The sequence below is a fragment of the Tenrec ecaudatus genome, chromosome 16 (genome assembly GCF_050624435.1).
Source record: "Tenrec ecaudatus isolate mTenEca1 chromosome 16, mTenEca1.hap1, whole genome shotgun sequence".
Lineage (NCBI taxonomy): Eukaryota > Metazoa > Chordata > Mammalia > Afrosoricida > Tenrecidae > Tenrec > Tenrec ecaudatus.
In genome coordinates, this window is record NC_134545.1 from 105918871 (window position 1) to 105927521 (window position 8651).

At 52.6% G+C, this 8651-nt stretch overlaps 1 non-coding gene across 1 annotated transcript; it reads left to right on the forward strand.

The window, feature by feature from the left end:
• Positions 1-5656: 5656 nt before the first annotated feature.
• LOC142430142 (U1 spliceosomal RNA) lies at positions 5657-5821 on the forward strand. The gene has a single exon (XR_012780607.1). It is a non-coding gene; the product is annotated as a U1 spliceosomal RNA (small nuclear RNA).
• The last annotated feature ends 2830 nt before the right edge of the window (positions 5822-8651 follow it).

Below are 8651 nucleotides of genomic sequence, written 5' to 3' on the forward strand. Positions count from 1 at the left end.
TGAGGCACAGAACAAGCAAGGCAGCTGCACACTGTTCCGATGATCAAAGAGTGAGAGACAAGAAAGGCAAGGCTTGCCGAGCCATTCATCTCTCCGCCTTTCAATTAATCCCACTTGTGTTTATCGGCCAGGCTGGCACAATAAACTAACTACATCACCGGCCCTGTGCTCCAGGGGAATTGAGGGGCACTGGCTGTGCCTAGCCCAGAGCGATGGGGGCAGGGCACACAGAAGGCAGGACTGCTGTGGGACAAACAAGCTTGTCAGTCAAGTCCAGCGAGAGAAAGACAGCCAGGGGGGCAGACTCAGATCTGTGGGACAGAGTCCCAGCCAGGCTGCAGAGAGAAGACCGGGTGGGTTTGGAGGAGTTGGGACCCAACTCACAGGGAGCTGGGGACTTTGTCTCCTTGTGTGTGACCTTGGGCAAGTGACTCTGAGCCTGAGTTTCTTCATCTGTAGGTTGGAGGAACAGTCTTCCTTACCTAGCAGAGATGTTTGTCAATACTGCCCATGGGCATGGCAAGGGCACAGTATGATGGCATCACTTCCTAGGTGGCCTGATCATTGAAGCGGTTTGGCTCTGATGATGTACCTCCTAGAGCCCTGGCTCCTTATTGACCACACAGACCTGTCTGGCCTGCAGCAGACTGGGTCTTCTCAGGGAGCACCTTACCCCTGAGAGGCACTGTAAGGCGGTACAGTGTCTGGAAGAGGCCGTAGCTCACCCAAACCCAAGCCCACCGCCTTCAGGGCCCTTCCACCACAGAGGTTGGAGCTAAATCAATGTGAGCTGTACCGATATCATTGCCTTGCTGGCTGCTACAATATGGTGTGGTCTTGAATACGGCTCGTGTCAGCCCGCTTCTTAAAAAGCATTAGCTGTTGAAACGGGATCAACAGGGTGCCGGGCTTTGAATCTGCAGAGGTGGACAGACATTCCCTGGGAAGATGCAGGCAAGCTGCTTGCTGCTGGCGCCCAGAGCCATGTGTCTGTCTGTGGAGAGAAGAGCAGAAATAGTACCTCCTTAGAGGGGCAGGCAGTTCCTGTCTAGGATGCACCTGAGTCCTTCGGCCATCTGGGACACCCCTTCCTTCTGTACCGGGATGGGCGGTGCCTCTGCTCCCCAGCTTGGCGCCCCGTCCACTTACCGCCTTTTTAGCTCAATGTGCAGATGCTTCAGGCGATAAAGAACCAGCCTTCACGGGGCACTACCGATCCAAATGTCTACATTCATGGCCATGAGTTTTCAGTGAGAGAGATCCTTTCTCCAAATGCTTTCAAAAGAAGCAATCTCAGTCGATGAATCATGCTCTCTCTCTCACACCCACACCCACAAAGGGATGGGAAGAAATGCCAGGATGAGGAGATCTGAAGAAGCACCGAGAAAGAAGAAGAAAGTTCTAATGGCTGCCATTGTTCAGGCACCGTCCCTCTCGGTTCTCCATCAGGGGACAGAGCGTGCTGCGGTGACCCTTCATTTGAATGTGCTGCGTCACCGTCGCGCCTGCCATGATGATGTTTGTAGGTGGATGGGAAATGCATTCTATTGAGTCTTCATGGACTTGATTAAAATTGATACCACTTTCCCCTTTATTGGCATAGAAAATGGCCCCAAATTGGAGTCTGTTCTCAGGAGGAAGGGATGAATCAAGGGCGGGAAATGAAACAAACCCATTTTCTCGCTCTTTCTCTCGCTCTCCCTGTGACAGCCATCGCGTTCAGCTCTTGGGAACTTCTCCAGGTCTTATTCTCCCTCCCCTCCCAGCCAGTGCATTGGCTGTGCAATGCTTTGATAGAGCCCCCACCCCCCACCCCCGACCCCCTGAACAAGGGGTTTCTGCTGTGACCTCTCGCGTTGTCCCTGTGGCTGTGTGTCCGTCCCTGGATAGGTTGAGGTGAGCAACTCTAGGGTAGGTGAGTCAGCAGTCAGCCATTCGCAGGACGCGATTTTACTTCCAATGGGCGCCCCATCACCGCCGACAGCAGCGAGATGCATTGCCACCTGCCAGGGGCTGTCTTGGTGCAGGAAGAGTTCTGGGTTCTTTTGGGTGTTGGGGTTCTCTGATCCTGAATCCATTGACTTTATGGGAAAAGGGGGGAGTGGGGAGCCAAAGAAGTCCACCCAAATCTCTACAGCCCTTCGACATCCTAATGCTCCATTTCTATGCAACCAGCACCCGGGGTCTGTGATCTGCTCCACAGCCAGGTTGATGACATGCTTTTTGGGGGCGATATATACACTGGGCCATTAGTCTGCAAGCTGCGGTTGTCAGCTTTGTTCCCATTTAGAGTAATTTTCTCACTAATATGGCATATTCTTCAGGGATAAAATGCATTTTCCAGCCAGATCTTCCCCCTAATAGTGAAGCTGGGTTACCGATGGGATCTGAGCCAAGGGGAGGCAGGCCGATGACTGCCGCTGGTTGTACACTGTAGTCCCCCTCCCCGGCCCCCATGAAAAAGCTTATTTTAAAACATATTCACACGCACAATCAGAGACCTCTCCTTCCCGGATTAATGAAGCTGGTTAGAGGGAGGTTTAGGCACAGACTGAAGAGTTAAGGCGGGGCCTCTGAAGCTTTGGGTTCAAAGCTCCATACAGGCATATATTTTTGGACGTTGGTGATGGATAGTGGGGCTTTAATGACGGGGGCTGAGGGCCAATGAGCCACAGAGAAGCAGGTCACTTCAGTCCACAGCCTCCCGAAATGACGACGGAGGATTTTCACCCCCCTCTCCGAATATGGGTCCTGAATATTCAAGTCAATTAAACAATTAATTCCCACCCTGCTAACTTGCACGTCAAGCTTCAGCCTGTGGCCAATTTATTCGGTTGAATTATAACCCCCTGAAAACCAGCCTCGCCCAATGGAAAAGCCGACGGAGTCTTAGGGACATGTGGTAGCTGGCGCTGCTATAATTAACTCTGCTTTGGACACCCCCACCCCCATTAATATTTTAAAGATTTTTAATTAAAATGATTACATGAATTTATGAAAAATACCCGAGCACCTAAAGGATTTATTTCTACAGTGCCCCCATCTCATGGCTGTCCTGCCCGATGTGCATTGGGGTGCAGGTAGGCTTCCACCCTGGTTACTGTCACTTGGGTTCCAGCTTGCGGGGGGGGGGATTTATTTCTGAAACAGAGAGCTCCTACCCCCTTGAGCGTTGTCATCTTAGTGATGGACACTGCAGACACCCAGCCAGCTTCTTGTCACTGTGGATGGCTCTGGGGTTGGCTCTCTTTTTGTGTGGCTCCTCTTCACTACCCCCCCCCCCCCATCTTTTATTCTCCTGGGATGCGGTTCTGGAGATCAAGTCTCTTACAGAAGTACCAAGGCACACTGGAGGAGGGGTCAGCGCACTGTCTCTGTAAAAGGCAAGTAGGACCTACCTTATGCCTGGATGTTGTCCTGAGTCCTGAGCTCCGCTGTTGGAGCCTGAAGACCATCTAGAGCACATGTACGTGAGGGGACAGAGCTGTGTGCCAATAAAACTTTATCTTGTTGATGCCGTGCAAATGGGCCCTCACTCCTCGCATGGCCTTGTGTGTAGCAGGAGGAGACGCTGACTGGTCTTGTGCCAGCTTCACCAGTGCTGCCAAAGCTGGAGTCCGTCGTTGCCCCCGTGGTGTCTACCTATGAGGTGTGCCCGCGAAGCCTTGGCACTCTACTGAACCAAGCACAGTGCCTTCCTCAGATGGTGGACATGGGCTTTGGAAGTTCATGTCTTCACGTCCCACAAAATGTCCTTCTTTCCCTCTTCTCCCTCCAGCCATTTGAAACTGTGTGACTACTTTCTTTGCTTGCTGGCCACTTGAGTTTGACCCACCGGCCTTCGTCTGCTGGCCCTTGGTCCCGAGAGGCCATTGTGAACTTGGTTCTTTATCTGGGGGGTGCTTTCTGTCCTGACCCTGGATGTGCGACTGTGGACAAAGAGACCGGCTCGTTCTGTTCCTCTATAACATCGAGATAGAGGAGGCCCTGGGGGCAAAGTGGTCACACATTGGTCAGCAGTTCAAAACCACCAGCGGCTCCTCGGGAGAAAGAAAAGACAGGGCTGTCAAGAGTAAGAACCCTGAAACTCACAGGGCCACTTCTGCCCTGCCCATAGGGTTGCTGAGAGTCGGCACCGATTCGATGGCAGGGAGTTTGTGAGCAAAAAGGTGATGGGCACGGTGCTCTCTTCCGAGTCTGGTTGTGATCACTTATAAAAAGCAGGCAGCACATTGTAAAGTGACACTGAGATTCATCCTCATTGACAGGCCTCCTGCCCTTGGTTCTGGCTTTAACTTGCTGTGGGAACTGAACTCCTCTGGACCTCAGATCATTATTGATGAAAGTACACACACACACACACACACACACACACACACACACACACACACACACACACACACACCCTCTAAACAAACCAAGCTTGGCTTAAGCCATGCGGAGGGGCTGGTTCTGTGTGCTCCATATGACGTGGGTGCTGTCAGGATGGTGAGCCCAGGTCTGTCCCAGTTCTGCCCTGGCTGAGTGACTGTGCCCTACACGGTGTACTGTGCTGGGAGCTGAGCTTCCTTGGGGGCTCCCTGGAAGAAAGGACTGGGTCCTTTCATCTTGGCAACTGCCCTGATGTGTCCACTGTCCCTAGTTGTTTGTGGCCATAGCGCGATCCCCTCCAGCTTTGTGAAGGAGAGGGCCTCGCTTCACACACCAGCGAGAACAGCTCAGAGAGGTCAAAACTGGCCTCAGAGTCCTTGGTCTTTGAACCAAGGCCTCCCAGACTTGACCATTCTCTTTCGGATGCTTGTCAGAGCTATGTATCATCTGTCCTGGTGCCTCCGTCTTGGTCCCTCTAACGAGTGTGGCTGGAGGACTGGACTCTGGCTGATCTTTTCTGTTGCTCATTCTGTCCCCTGAGCTTGCCTTCCCTTTCCAGTGCCTACCTGAGCGCCTGGCACTAGCCCTCGCTTGAGGGCTTCCTTCCATCTCCTCCTGGGCTTGCCTGGAAGCTGCCGCCACCAGGTAGTTTGCTCCCTGCTCACCAGGCTGCACTCCAGAGTTGGTGTTGCCATCTTTCTCTGCTGACCCCTCACTCGAGTGTCTAGGTCAATGTCCTTACTTGTCCCACCTTGTCGTTGTTATTGTTAGGTGCAACCTTATGTCCTCATGTACAAGAGACTACAGCACTGCCCGGTCCTGTGATGCCTCACAATCTAAAAACAACAGCGCCCCCAGGTTCGTTGGCACATAATCCACATATCATATAATTCAATTGTTCAATCATATCAAGAACTGTACAATCGTCACCACAATTACATTAGAATATTTTTTTTCTTTCTTGTACTCCTTGTGATTAGCGTGTGCGTGCGCACACACGCACATGCACACCCTCCCCTGCCATACCACCAAGAAATAATTAATTCAGTTACTGTCTCACAGTAACTGAATTACTTACTGATAGAAACTCACAGGGGCCGTTGAAATATTTCTGTGATGCTAAACTGAATTAAACTGAATTTTCCCCTGTAATATTAAGATGAATAGATTTACCCATCCTGGGTTTCATATACAGCAAAACATGCAAACAGCAATAGCAACAACAACAACAATGAACAACAACAAAAGTAAAGCAGCGAAAAACCTCAATTGAAAAGAAAGTAGAGTACTTACCTGGCAGGGGAGACACCGTGATCATGAAGGTGGTTTTCCCAGGGCGAGGCTCATCCATTGCACTGCGGGTGCGTTGACCCCTGCCATTTCCCCAAGTGCGGGGAAACTCGACCGCATAATTTGTGGTAGTGGGGGACTGAGTTTGTGCTCTCCCCTTTTAAAAAAAAGAAAAGAAAGTAGAAAATATGAAAGTACTAGAACAAATTTAAAATGGTCAAAGACAGCTCAGGTGGTCAGGCGGCCCATTGTAACCTCCCTGCATCTGCCCTGCCCCACTTTCCAGTGCCCTTGGCACCAAGCAGGGCTGGTCAGATCCCTGGGGTCTGGTCAGAGGGATTCACTGGAGGCTCAATCGGCCTCACAGTTGTTCTTACGTTTGTGCCCGTCCTGCCGGAGCCTCTCTCTCTCACGGCCCCACTCCTTGACCCAGCATACTCTCCTACTCAGGTCCGAAGGACAAGATTTGGTTTCAGTCGTTAGCTCTAATGAATTATTCACATTATATTACTGAGGATGAATCCGTATGCGGTGTGAGTGCCGTGGAAGAGTTCTAGGCCCTTCGTTCTGCCCCCAGTGGGGGGGTGGGGGGGCCTCTCTCAGCCTCAGTCTCCTCCCTTGGAACGTGGTAGTATTAGGAAAACCTGTCCCCTCATCCCACGGATTGCACGCGGGAGGAACGCAGGAGGGAGGAGGGACCACTGCTCTCCATGAAGACCAGAGACTCGGCAGCCAGATCCGGGATTCGAGTGGTTCAGCACCGCCTCTTGGCAGCAGCACCTGGATAATGGATCTGGGCTGTAACATAGACGGTCAGGCTCACCACGCAAGGGGGACTCATGTGCTACCGCCGCCCTATCAGCCTCCTTCCTCACATGGCATGTCTTCATCTACACGCGGCGCCCTGTTGGTCAGGAGGATCCGAAGCCACAAGGCTGAGTGGCCTCCACAGCCGCTGTCAGCCCCCGAGGAAGCAGGCAGGGCGCTGCCTCCCATCTCAAAGGGGCCAGACCCCAGCCTGGCAATACTTTTGACTCATACTTGAATCCAAACTCATCTTGATTTTATGAGAACCATCCCTGAAAGCCCCCATGTTCAGAGGAGGGCCCGGGAGCCGCGGAGCAGCCTCGGCATTTGAATAATCATCCATTTAGTGACAAGTCTAGCCTGGTTTAATGACTGAATCAGTGAAAGGATGACCCCGAGTGACGGTTAACTTTTAAAATAGCCGTGCCCACTGCATGACACAGTCAACAGGAAGCCATTACGGCCCTGGCAATTACCACTTCCCTCCGTCGGCGGAGACCCTATTTTATTTTAATCTGCGTAAGTGCATTTTCTGCACGAGGTTAAAATAGAAATCCCTTCTCCTGAACAAGACTGGTTTTCTGGCTGACTTGAGAGCACAATTTACAGCTGATTTAATTTGTTCTTCACAAACATTCCTAATGACATTACCCCCGTGCATGTACAGACCGCCTCCTCTTATTCCATTAACTCCCAAATCGGGTTTAAAGAGCATATTGATGCTAGATGTTATTACGGGTGATTATCAAAACAACAGACAATGCGGCAAAGTGTTTACTAACTGGTTTATATATAATTTCTGTAATAACGACAACAGATGGTAATGCTACAAACACTAAATCACGCTTTTCGCCGCTGCAACAAATTGGCAGCCGGCGGTAAGGAGCCGGTGCGCGTGCCCCAGACGCTTCAGGCATCCGCTGCCGCGCTCATCTGATTAGGAAATGGGTCTGTTACGGCTATTACAGGTAATCTTTCCATTTACAATTACAAATGTATATTTTCAATGAAAATGGTTTTCCTGCAGCTAAGCTGCCTGAAGGATATCCCCCCTCTAATTACCGCCCCTGGCCCGGCCGCGCTTGGGGGATTTGTCCCAGTTAATGGTGGCGGCTGCATTCTACTGGTGAGGAGATGGCCCCTCTCGGTGACCCTCTCCCGCTGTCTTGGGAAAGGCTGAGGGGTCATTCCGGGAGGTGGTGCATCAGTGCTGAGTGGGAAGGAACAGCCAGTCCTCCTGGTGCCTTCAGGAGCCTCTCTGCTGTCAGAGCCCCCAAGGGCTGGGAATACAGCTCTCTTTCCTGGGCCCTTTAGTGGCCCAGAGCACCCGCAGCTGCAGGGAACGCAGAGCTGCGGGCTGGTCGCTCTGAGGCCCTCATTGGGATTGCAACGCTTATATCGCCCCCCACAGGCGCCCCTTTCCATCCCAGCCACCCACCCTGGCAAGGGCCATGCTACCAACAGGGCACCTGGGTCCTCTCCTTGAATTCTCTGAACTACGCGACGGGTGGGTCCTAGGGCCCCAATGCAACAGGACTGGGGTTTAAACTCCGACTGTGTGCTGAACCCCTGGACTGAACTGCTTTTGTAGAATCGGGCTTTGGGGCTGTGGTGTGTTAGAGGAAACGACTCCCTCCATCGCCCTCCCCCCAAAGGAAAAAGCCAGCATTGAACGAGGTTTGGACAAAGGGGCAGACAGTGCAGAGAGTCTCTGTGCCCGGCCCAGTGCTCAGGCCGCAGAGCCTTGACTTCAGGCTTGCCCATGAAGGGTCAGTGGATTCCTGCAAAACCACGATTCCAGGCCACTGGTGGCTGGTTAGCATGGTGGGGACACTCAGGGGGAGTTGGGGCTCAGAGCCCGCCTACACTTGAAGCCAGGCTCAGATACTGACTGTCCTTGGGTGAGCTGCTTCCCGTCTGTGCCTCGGGGCCTCCGCTGTAAAAGAGCCAGTGGTCATAGCAGCCTCCTGACGCCATGGAGGTGCACCCCCCTGCTCCGGAGCAGCCGGTCCACACACACAGGCCTGGACCAGTGTGGGTCCTGAGAGCTGTGGGCTTCCTGGTTGGGAGTGACTATCCCCCTGGCTGCCCCTGGCTCTGGATGCCCCATGGAGAAGCTGACCCCTTTCAGCCTGGCTCCTGATTCTGAGTGCCTCCTCCCTGTTCCTGGGGTCCACTGCTGA